The sequence below is a fragment of the Lathyrus oleraceus genome, chromosome 1 (assembly GCF_024323335.1).
Source record: "Lathyrus oleraceus cultivar Zhongwan6 chromosome 1, CAAS_Psat_ZW6_1.0, whole genome shotgun sequence".
Classification (NCBI taxonomy): Eukaryota; Viridiplantae; Streptophyta; class Magnoliopsida; order Fabales; family Fabaceae; genus Lathyrus; species Lathyrus oleraceus.
The window spans coordinates 36,390,556-36,403,104 of NC_066579.1; positions in this window are offsets into that span (position 1 = coordinate 36,390,556).

Here is a 12,549-nt window from a genome sequence, read left to right on the forward strand (position 1 = left end):
CGAGCAATGATTCCTGAAACAATCAAGCACGTTAGAAACCGACACCTGCAAAATAGAAGACAAGTTATTATGATTCATGCATAAATGCAATGTCTTTCCATATGAGGAACACTCTGTCTTTCGATCCTGGTTTCATCGAGACAGATAATAATTCGGCAGCAACATTCTGACATTCATCAAATAATTTCATAATACAGAGCAGAGATATATGATTTAGCAAAGATATCACCCAACCATGTGTGTGCGATGTGAGTGCATACAGAAAAGCAAATAAAGCTTGAAGATCGATCACTGAATGAAAATAACCACTGCATATCAAAAGGTGCACTGCAAATGGGAGAATCATACATCGGGTCTGATACCAATCAAATACAACTCTCTAGAATCAGAAAGGAAATACAAGCAAGTGAATTCCGTCAACAGGACTGACGGTAATCCAACACAAATAAGAAAGTCTACACCGAAGAAGGTCCCTCAGAGGGCTCTGCATCATCAACCATCCTAGTAAATTTCACCGCGAACCTAAGCTCAGTGTTCTCCTGCTGCAATCTCCCTACCTCCTTCTGGTGAATCTTCATCTGTCTGAAGTAATGATCCCTCTCAGCAAAATAGTGATCTCTCTCAGCAATAATCTTTGCTTTCTCATCTTCCCATTCTGTGGCAAGGACTTTGACTCTGGCATCTCTCTGATCCCTCACAAGGATTTGTCTCCTCTTATCATCTTCAATATCCCTCAAGGCTCTAGCAAACTTCTCCTTAGTGATGTCGTGCTCCTTTGTAGATGACTCCAAAGCTTGGCTGACCTTCCGATAATAAGTGGTGTCTATCTCAAAGTGCCTCACCTCAATGGCATGTCTCTTATCCTGATCTTCTATTCTCCCTCTAATCTCCTGATTAGCCATCTGAATCCTAGCAACACTCATCTCCAATTCAGTCTTCCCTGCTTGCAGCTGACCTCTGCATAAACAACCTGATAGCATTAATCTCCGAGTAATAAACATCCCCAACCAGAGTAGGAATGGGATTCCCCTGCATAAACAACCTGATAGCATTAATGTCCACAAAGCTCTTCTGATTAGGGAACATGATAATCCCATAGATGCTCACAACAATCAAAGCACACACGGCCCTCCAATTACCCACAACAGCATGCTCCTTGGCTTTAGCCTCCAAGAAACTCAGATGAAAACCAGGCAACTTTCCCTTCTCCTTCAAACCCCCCTTAATCATTTCTGGGCTCAAATAAAGAGCACGAGAGATCTCAGCAACATCAGGCTTCCCCTTAGTGGCATAGAAAGGAATCTGATCTCTGATCTGAATGCCCAAGCTACCAGCATAGTCCTCCATCAAAGGTCCCAACAAGTAATCCAGGAAGACGAAACATCTCAAACCAGGGTCATAAAACTGGAGAAGAGTATGGATGGCGCTCCTATCACTGTCTGTGAGCCTGAAAACCAACTTCAGAATACCACCGTATGCCTCACGGAACATCCCCACATGGTCAGGTGTAATCAATGCTATCATATCTCTCAGCACATCAATTTCTGGGTCGAAGAGACTGTAGACAACATCGTCTTTCAAACCGGTCCTCATGTCTGGAACAAAGAAGTCTCTCAACCAGGATCTCGATCAAAAATGTCCCCTGCATATGGATAAACATGAGTTAGATGCGGATAAATGCAAAATGTGAATGATGCTGATGAATGCAATGCACTGTGCCATCCTCCAAATCATCTGAACATCCCCTGCACTGAGTTACGGCCTCTGAACTGATCACAACCATCTGAGGTATTGAGCAGCCATAAATCCAACTCGGGGTTCCGAAATAAACGGAACCGAAGGATATATCACCATCATCACCGGAGAACCACTGAACAGATAACCACAAGACCCTCTGAACCAGCCTAGGGAATCCTAAAATAAACGGATCCCCACTGATAAATAACACGAACAGAACTTCGGCGTCTCGGAAATAAATCCATAAATCCGACTTATAAATAGAACTCTGATCAATAACCGAACCATTGGTCACCATCATAGTCACCATCAGAACATCCATCTGAACATGCATCTGTAAGAATCAACCCTCCCCTCACAGGTGAATTCTAACAAAATCATCCTAAGGAGGATAATGGTCTCGACAATCGGGCAAAGATACTCAACAGGTTTTCCCTTTCGGGTGTGCCGTTGCAGCTCTCATAAGATCGTCTAAACCAGAGATCCGGGAAAGATCGGTCATCGAAGTCACCAACTCAGATGAGGTGAATCAACCAAAGTGGATACTCCACAAAGGAAGAGTTCTCTCAAAAGAACCTCGTCCGGCTTGTGGTATATCACGTCGCCAAAAACATGTTGACCTAACATGAGAGGCAACACGAGACCACGCTAATCCTAGGTGTATACTCGGGCCTGGGTTTTAGCCCTACTCAGAACACCCCCCCCCCCCCCCAAATCAGAGGAACCACCTGTACAGAAGACAACACAATGATAGTATGATGCATGCAAACATTTATGCGAATATATACACAACATAATAATCATAAATGCAATAAATAGAGCATCACAAGCAACCAAAACTATCCTAGAGAACGCTAGAAGTGACTCGCTTAGGGAAGATGGACCAGCAAGAGGTTAACTTTTAAGTCCCCAGCAGAGTCGCCAGCTGTCGCATCCGTGAAAAACAACCGGCGGGAAAAACAAAACAAACAGAGCCGCCTCCGTGCGTTATTTATCCCAAAGAGGGAAAGGAAACGCTCGAAGTAAACCTGGAAAGGAAATGGTCTTATGACCGGAGATTACAAGGATCGGGAGTCAGTTACGCAAGGGGAAGGTATTAGCACCCCCTCACGTCCGTCGTACTCGACGAGATCCATGCTCAGAAGAATAGAATAAGGTTGCTGAAAACTGCTCAAAGAATGCACACACACTGAAATAAAACAGGCGGAAGAAGACGGAAGAAGATAACTCGGCAGGATGTCGCATCCTGGTCCTACGTAGTTTGTCAGAAACAAACATCAGAGTCAACGTAGTTCGGGGAAAAGGGGAAACGGGCTCGCTAGGATATCGCATCCTATGCCTACGTATCTCATCTGGAATGAGAATCAGAGCTACCGTAGTTCGGCTAACGCACGCCAAACAAAACACAAACAGGAAACCGACTGCCAATCGCCGGACTTACGTCAGACTCCACACAAACAGGCAAACATGGAAACCGAATGCCAATCGCTGGACTTACATCAGACTCCGAACCAACAAACACAAACAGGAAACCGACTGCCAATCGCTGGACTTACGTCAGACTCCTCACTCATACACAAGAGGTTAACAAACAGACAAGCTAAAAGGGAGTCTGTAACTCGAGCCTAATAACTGTCAAGCAAACACACACAAAAAGAAAAAGGGTGCCCAGAGAGATCTCGCACGATCTCCTGCCTACGTACCTCATCTGGTATGAGGATCCGGGCAACGTAGTTCCCCTTAACAGGGGAGAAACTTTCTCCTAACCAGAGACTGGGAAATGACAAACTAAAAGGGAGTCTGACTCGAGCCTAATAGTTATCATCCAATCCACAATGGTCCTAGGTTGAGGTTTCTATCTAACTTGCACAGGCAGCAAGCTATCCTAAACAGCACAAGCACACACATACAAGCACACAAAGCAAGCACACACACTATATGCACACAAATGGGCTCATACAAGGTTGGGCTGTGAGACACAAGCCAACTGGAATCAGGTGTAGTTAGCTCTTAACCCTAACATTGAGAGTTAGGGTGAAGCAGATGAAATGGGAAGTGAGGGTAAGACCTCACAGCTCTTATCCCTGGCCTGGGAGAGCTTCAGACAAATGAAAGTGTGGGAGTTCAGAATGTAGGAACTCTTCTCCACATATGACTGACACAACATGGATCTTGGGTTTTGATTCAAAGTGCATCAACACAAGGTGTGTGAGTAGGATGAATGACTCAACTGAATAGCAGGGGACGAATTGCACATCCCTTTTATCTGCCAATTGCCTCTAAAGAGGTCTTTACCTGCTTGGCACAAAAGTAAACATTCACAAGCATTGCCTCTTAAGGAGGGCTTCAGACAGGTGCCTACCAAATAACAGTAGGTCTTCCAGACTACATGAAGAAGAGGGATTATACCTAAGTGGTTAAGCAACCAAGCAAAGCAAAGTTCAAAATGAACTTAAAGCAACTTATGTACCTGTGGAAACATCAAACAAATCAGTACAATACTCAGACAACCAAACAAACAGTCAATAAGCAACAAACAATCCCAATATACACAAGGGTGTAAGCAAAAGGTCAAACTCAAATGAGTCAACATCACCCTACAAAACACACAAAGATTAGTAATCAAAGGCAAACATCCATGCTCAAATGATGGAGCATCAACAACTATGGAACTTGGATGTTCAACCTGAAATCAAAGCTCAAAGATAAGCAACAAACCACTAGGTCAAAGCCTAGGGTCAAAGATGGAGAAAAAATCCAAAACAGAAGCTGAAAATTAACATGAATCAACTTCAAACACATCTTGAAACAATCCAAAAGGTCTCATATCAATATCAATTACCAAATCCATTTCATGATCAATTGAAGTTCAAGGCAATTTTAAAGCTCAAATGTGATCAACCAGAATGAAAAATCTCAATTAAATCAGAAATGATCCAAATAAATCCAAGAAAATTCATGAACAATCACAACATTCATATCAAGCATCACACAAAAAATCAGGACAATTGGAGATCATTTGGCATGGCAAACACAACACATAAGATGAACAAGCAAAGGTGTGACACAAATTGTCACACCATCTTAACATGATCATAAAACAGAAATGACACATGATAAAAATACCCAGCCATGAGTCTAGTTTCATCATGTAAATTTTCAGATTCATTGGATCAAAGACCAGCATTTCACAAATGTATAAACATGGCAAGGTCAAGCAAGCATATATGTTCAAACATTCTAGCACCAAAAAATATCCAGCCAAGCACAACTTGTGAAAATATGATCAAAAAATACTAGACAAAAAATGAAACACAATGCTAAAAACCTGGCAATTTTTGGATTAATTTTCAATTGGTTGTGATTTTTGCAAGATGAGAAAAAAATAAAAAAATGATGAAGCATAGCACATGAATACATGGAGGGAAATGAGACAAAATGAAGGCATTTGAATTATTTGCATTGCTGGGAATCGAAGTAGGTGACATTTCAAATATGCGCGCCTTGGACAAAACGACACCGTTTCGTACTCAAACCCTAGCGCGCGCATGCATGGCATTTAAAAAAATCTGCAGGTAATCATGATGAACTCGTGGATGAATTCGCAACAAAGCTTATGCGTTTCCTAGCAGAATTCGCAGGAAACCTGGAAACGCTATGAACATGATGAAGATCATGAAGATCTTCATCCAGAAATTTCCAAAAAAAACAAAGTATCCAGAAATGAAAATCAAGCTTAGCATCGTGTAGTGCCTTCATCATAGATCACAAATCCACAAACAATTCATCAATAAACATCAAGACACGCACGGATCGAAGAGAAGAAAATTCATCATCAAAACTTTAATCAATCGTATCTTACTCAAAACAGCATGGATTTTCATGATTCAAAGCTCAAATTCATCAGCAGAACAAGATCTATAATATCATGGCAAGAAAAATAAAAAATAAGAGAGTTGATTTGTAACCTCTTGAAGAGCAGATCTGGAATTGGATGGATTCAAGGCATGTAATGGCTTCAATACTCCTCTATGATGCTTGTACAAGTGATTGGAGAAGAAAATGGAGCTTAATTGCACACGATCTCACCAAAATTTGGAATCACCATTGTTGCTTCAAGCTTGGTGTATGCTTCAATCTTGCACTATTTCTACTGATTCGACGCGCAATTCTACTCAATCATACCTCAGGAACAAGAATCAAGCAATGGAAATGACTTTTGTTTGAAGAAATTTGAAGAAAAATTGAGAGAAAAAGTTTTGAGAATTTGATCTAGATCTGAATTTTGTGTTGTTAATCTGAAAAACAGTTAGGGTTTTGGCTTATATATGCAATGCTAATCACTCTTTAATCATGTTTAGGCCAATGCTAATTGTAATTAACAAATTATGGAGTGTAAGTGTAAATGGGATTTTTCACCTCTATGCATGATATGCATGTGAACAGTGCACGAAATTTTATTCATTTTCATTTAAAATTCCATTTTGGAGTCAATGGTGATGGAAAAAAGATCAAGCCATGCACCAATTTTAAATTTCATGATTTCCCTCCAAAAATCCAAGGAATTATCAAATGATCATGTGATGATAATTCATGTAATGCAATGTAGGATTTGAAACTAGAGGTTAAGAGAAGAAAAATGCAAAAAGAGCCATTCAATTTGGAGCTTTGGTTGAGAAGTTATGTCCATTTGAAGTTCCATGCATACTTTGCCATGCTTTGATCATATCTCCTTAACCACACATGAGAAATCCTTGATCTTTGACTTTTTGGAAATGGGAGAGAAAGATCTACAACTTTCATGTTCAACAAAATTTCATTTTAAGCTTTCTTGATGATGTAATATGAAGTTGAAGTTGGACTAAAACCTTTCCATTTTTGGAAAATTCAAATTATAGGTCACTTTCTATATTTGGCAAATTTTGACCTGACTTTAAATTCTTCAAAGTTGATGTTTGAAATGTCAAATGAGACTTTTTTGAACATGAATGAAGTATCTCTAACCACTTCCCACCTCCAAATCCATAGTTGACTTGACAGTTGACTTTTGTTGACTTTTGTGGGTCTCAGATGAATTGGTCATGCACTGAGGAATTCTGAGCCTCTACCACTTGGGATTTTGCTTCAAAATGAAACCCTAGCTTATACAAGCTCAATAAAATCATATGATGATCTCCATCTCAATAAAGACCTCATCTCCTTGAAAAACCCTGACTGGTATAATGCAACTAATTAGGGTTGACCAGAGGTCAAAACCCTAATCCCAAGGAATCTGATCAGGAATAATGAATCATGATGATGATGATGTACCATTTAAACCAAGATAATACTCCACCTCCTTGAGGAACCAAGAAACCCTAATTGAAGTACAAACCCTCAGATGGCTAGTGATCAATTCATGAGACCCTCAGGCTTGAATCTCTCAACCTTTTTATCTTCTGAGAAAGACCTAGGAGGATGACTTGCTCATTGTTTCCACATGATATGCAAAGATGTAATGCCTAATGTCCTACAAAATGAAATGCAATATGCTAAGCTAGTACCAAGAGAGGAGGGCAAATTTTGAGGTGTTACAACTGGTGCTGCAGCCGGAATGGTCACTACTGCAACATAAGGTTGTTGATGGTAATTCTGAAAGTTATTCTTGCGGTTACCCCTGCTCTGATGAGAAGACACAACATTTGCATCCCCTTTCTCGCCTCTTATGTCCTCCTAAGAGCGGCTTCTTTGACCCCGAAGATGATCCAACCCCGTTTTGGATCTTACATGTCTTCAAGTAGTTTTCCACCCTCTCACCGGTAGAGACCACATCAGCAAAATTCGAGGCGTTGCAACCCACCAGACGCTCCAAATAAGATCCAGGCAGTATGTTCATAAACATGTTGTCCATCTCTTTTTCCAACATTGGAGCCTGAACACGGGAAGCCAACTCTCTCCAGCATTGAGCATACTCTTTGAAGCACTCATTGTTCTTGAGAGACAGATTCTGGAGTTGAGTCCTGTCAGGTGCCATATCCGCATTGTACTGATACTGCTTCACAAAAGGCTCAGCTAAGTCTCTCCAGCTGCGAATATGGGCTCTGTCCAGCCTCATATACCACTCCAAGGATGCCCCAGCTAGGTTGTCCTGGAAGAAGTACATGAGCAGCTTCTCATCATCAGAATACGCGATCATCTTGCGGAAGTAAGCTTGTACATGAGTCTTCGGGCAAGAGTTGCCATTGTACTTATCAAACACGGGGACTTTGAATTTTGGCGGAACTCTCACGCCTGGGACCAGCCCCAAGTCAGCAACATTCACACCAAGAGCATTCTGCCCTTCCACCGCTTTCAACCTCTTTTCCAGTCTCCGAAACATAGGGTCCATACCATGGCCCATGCCAAAGTCCTCCTGAAGCAGGGGGAATTGATCCTCCTGATCATCATGGATGGGTTGTTGACCAAGGTTGCCATGTGGGATTGGGATAGGCCCCGGTCCATTGGGTCCATTAGTCTCTCCAGCGGGAGGATCAGCCACAACCTCCGGTTGAGTAGTAGGGGGATTCCCCTATACCAACAATATAATCTCCTGTTGTCCCTGAGCCACTCCCTGGACCACTTCCATGAACTGATTCATGCGAATCCTCATCTCAGCGAGCTCTGCTTGTAAACCTTCCATTGCTCTCTGTTGATTCCTTCGGGTACCGGATCGATGAATGCCTGAGTCAGCTTTCCTAATAATAGAATACCAAGCAAGATGAGAACATTGCGGCGGTACTTGTTATGCAAGACATGCTAATGAATATGCAATTGCAATGACATGTTTATCAGTTTCAAAGGGTATTCTACCCCTTGATTCCAATCTCACATTAGATAAACACTGTAAGAAAACCCCGACTAGAATCAATAGAAGATATAAACCCCTAGGATCAGATAACATGATGCATGCAATGCTTATGATTTAATTTTTATATCAGAGGAACTTTAGAGTCTTATTTGCAAATTTTAGAAATATTAAATGTTTATCACATACGGAAATATCACGTCAATTAAGATTTGGAAATGTTTTTACGCCAAAGAAGTACAGTCTTGGTAACCAAATACAATACAAGAGAGAAGGAAAATGAACATCCTATGGATCCCTAGAAGCAATCATCCAAAGCCCTCGAGACCGGAAGATAAGCTACACGAAGCCTCTTCACCTCCCTCTCATAGGCTGCCTCCATATCTGCCTTCTCTTTGGTGAGTCGATCATACTTCCTCTTCCAAAACTTGGAAGACTGAGGAAATAGAGAAGTCAATGCGTCATCAGGATCATCAATAACCTGGTGCTCAAGGAACTCTATCAAAGCATCCTTCTCTCTGATCTGCTGAAGCAACTCCTCTCGTTCACAGATCCAAGCACGCGAATGGTCTTTGTCTCTCAACTCCTCTACTCCTTGGCTAGGGAGGGTTGAAGGCCCAGCCACAACCAAAGGTGTGGGACTTGGATACTCATAAGGCATGAGGTACTCGAAAGCTCTCCTCCTAACCCAAGAGGTATAGGGTTCCAAAGCGATACAGTTCTTCGAACCTAGCTCATTCCTTCCTTTCTTATGGATCTTGCGCCAAGCGCGGACCATCCTGCCCTTCAAGCCTTGGGGATCTTTACCCTCCTGAAATAACACACCCTCTAACAGAATTTTATTGGGTTAATCATTTTGGGGGAACCCAAGATGACGACGTGCCAAAGTAGGGTTGTGGTTAATTCCACCGCATGTACCAAGAAGAGGTACATTGGAGAATTCACCATAAGAGTCGATAATCTGCACACCATCATATACACGGTTGTACCAAAAGATATCATCATTAGTGAGAGACATAAGTCTCGTGGACCACCGTAGACATCCTTTGTTCTCCTTGAAGGCGAGCGTCTGAGGCAAGTGCAAAATAAACCACTTGTACAACAGAAGCAAACAGCACACAATGGTACCACCGCCCTTTGCATTCCTCATATGCAAAGAGAAATAAGTGTCATCCAACAGAGTAGGAACGAGATTAAGAGTAGAGAAAATCCTAATGGCGTTCACATCCACAAACTTGTCGATGTTGGGGAATAACACTAGCCCATAGATGAGAAGTATAAATATGGCCTCAAAGGCGTCCTCACTCATGGCCTTCTCAAACATAGTAGCTTGATCAATGAGGAAATCAGACGGGAGACCTTGAATTCCACCTTTGGTAGTCATATGAGCACCAATAATAGATTCATCTATACGCAACAGATCATCAATCTCTTGAGAAGAAGGAACTCTCTCCAAGCCACTGAACGGCAACTGGTCTAGGATAGGTATGCCCACAAGATAGGCATACTCCTCAAGCGTGGGCAAAAGCTGGAAATCTGGAAAAGTGAAGCAACGGTACAAGAGATCATAGAACTGCACCAACACACTCATTAGACCTTCATCCACTTGAGTAGCCAGAATAGACAGAAGCTTCCCATGACGAGCCTTGAATTCCAAGGGATCTAATACATAGGATGTCAAACTCCTTAACTCTTTCAAGTCGGGTTGTCTGAAACTGTACTTCTTCGTATTCCTTCTTTGCTTATCCATGTCTGAAAATTTGCAAATAGACCTCTTAAGTTCCTTGAAAATTTTCTCATTGTTGATGATATGTGTAACACCTCAAAATTTGCCCTCCTCTTTTGGGACTAGCTTAGCATATTTCATTTCATTTTTAGGACATTAGTCATTGCATCTTTGTATATCATGTGGCTACATTGAACAAGTCATCCTCTTAAGTCTTGCTCAGAAGATAAAGAGGTTAAGATATTCAAGCCTGAGGGTTTCATGGATTGATCACTAGCCATCTGAGGGTTTGTGCTTCAAATTAGGGTTTCTTGGTTCCTCAAGGAGATTGATCATCATCTTGGTTGAAATGGTACATCATCATCATCATGGTCTTATCATCACCAAGAGATTCATTGTGCCTGATCATTTGCCTTGGGATTAGGGTTTTAACCTCTAGTCAACCCTAATCATCTGTATTATGCCAATCAGGGCTTGTCATAGAGATGAGGTCTTCATTGAGATGGAGGATCATATTGTGGTTTTATTGAGCTTGTGCAAGCTAGGGTTTCATGCTTGAGCAATTTCATCAAGAGATTGAGGCTCAAATTCATCTGTGCATGGCCAATTCATCTATCAGTCAATAAAAGTCAACCACAAGTCAACTGATGGATTTGGAGGTGGGAGAGGGTTAGAAACACTTCATTCATGTCCAAACAAGTTTCATTTGACATTTCAAACATCAACATTGAAGAAAATAAAGTCAGATGAAAAATTTCCAAAAATAGAAAGTGACTTGTAATTCAAAATTGCCAAAAATGGAAAGGTTTTCTCCTTAAGATTACATGTCCAAAAATGTTTCGAATGAAATTTTGTCCAACATGAAAGTTGTAGATCTTGCTCTCACCTTTCCAAAAAGTCCAAGAACATGAATTTCTCATGTGTGGTTGGCAAGTTATGGATCAATCTTGGTCAAGAAAATTTGAACTTCAAAAGTGCATAACTTTTGAACCAAAAGGCCAAATGGAGTGAGATTTTTTGCCACATTCTTGTTTTGACATGCTTTATCCAATTCAATTATCATAATCCATGAATTTCCATTGCAAAAAAAATTGGCATTTCCATTTGAATTTGGAGGGAAAATTGCAATTTCAAAAATTAGGCATGGCATTCACTTCCAATCACTTGCCTTGGCCTCTAAACATCATTTCCAAGTGAATTAAGACAGAAAATGAGCACTGTTACATTGCTTGGCATGCATGAGGGATGAATTCCCAATTTGGTCATAACACTTGTGTAGCACCTCAAATTTGCACCCACCATTGTACATACATTTTCATATTAGGTCATAGCATATCATGGTCCATTGCATAGCATTGCATTGCCTCTTTTGCCTCAAGTGCAAGCCAATCAAGGAATTAGGTCAAACTGATCAGGAGATCAGTCAACCAAGCAAGCAAGTGCATTTCTCAAGGAGCCAAGGCCCTAGGGTTGGTCCAACATGTTCACATGACTTGGGGATCCATTTGAAGTGTTTTGGTCAAAGGTTGGATGCTCAGAGGTCATCAGTCAATGCACAGACAGTCAGAAACCCTAAAAGTCAACTGTTGGTCAACTGTCCATTTAATTAGTGATTTGATGATGGGATTTGGTTTGAGAGAGCTTATTCATGTCTAAATAGGCCCCATATATCATGTCAAACACCATCATGGAAGAATTTGAAGCCAGATCAGAAATTTCCAAAAATGGAAACTGGACCTGTAACTGAAACCTGCCAAAAATGGAAAGTCTTGATCCTCAAACTTACATCATGATACAAGCCTAAAATGAATTTTTGCCCAACATGAAAGTTGAAGATCTTGTTCTCCCATTTCCAAAAAGTCCAAGAACTCTCAATACCCATGTGTGGTTGGCAAGTTATGATCGAATCGATTTCAGAAATTCTTGAACTTCAAAAGGCCATATCTCTCAAACCATTTGGCCAATTTTGGTGGGGTTTTTTCCTACAAGTCACATTTGATCCCCTCTTTCCAAAAATATAAATTTCATGAGCCAAAACTTCACCAATCAAAATGGCATTTTTTGACTTGTCTCATTTAAATTCAAGTTTGACCAAGAGTTGACTTTTTGATTTAATCATCTTTTAACCATTTGGCCATTGGAATATGTTCAGAAATGTTATTTAAAACTTGTTGGAAGCCCATTCCCATGAAGTACATGCAGCCATGCCCTAGTTGTTTGAAATTTGGCCAAAAGTACACTTTCACCCATTCTACTCCATACT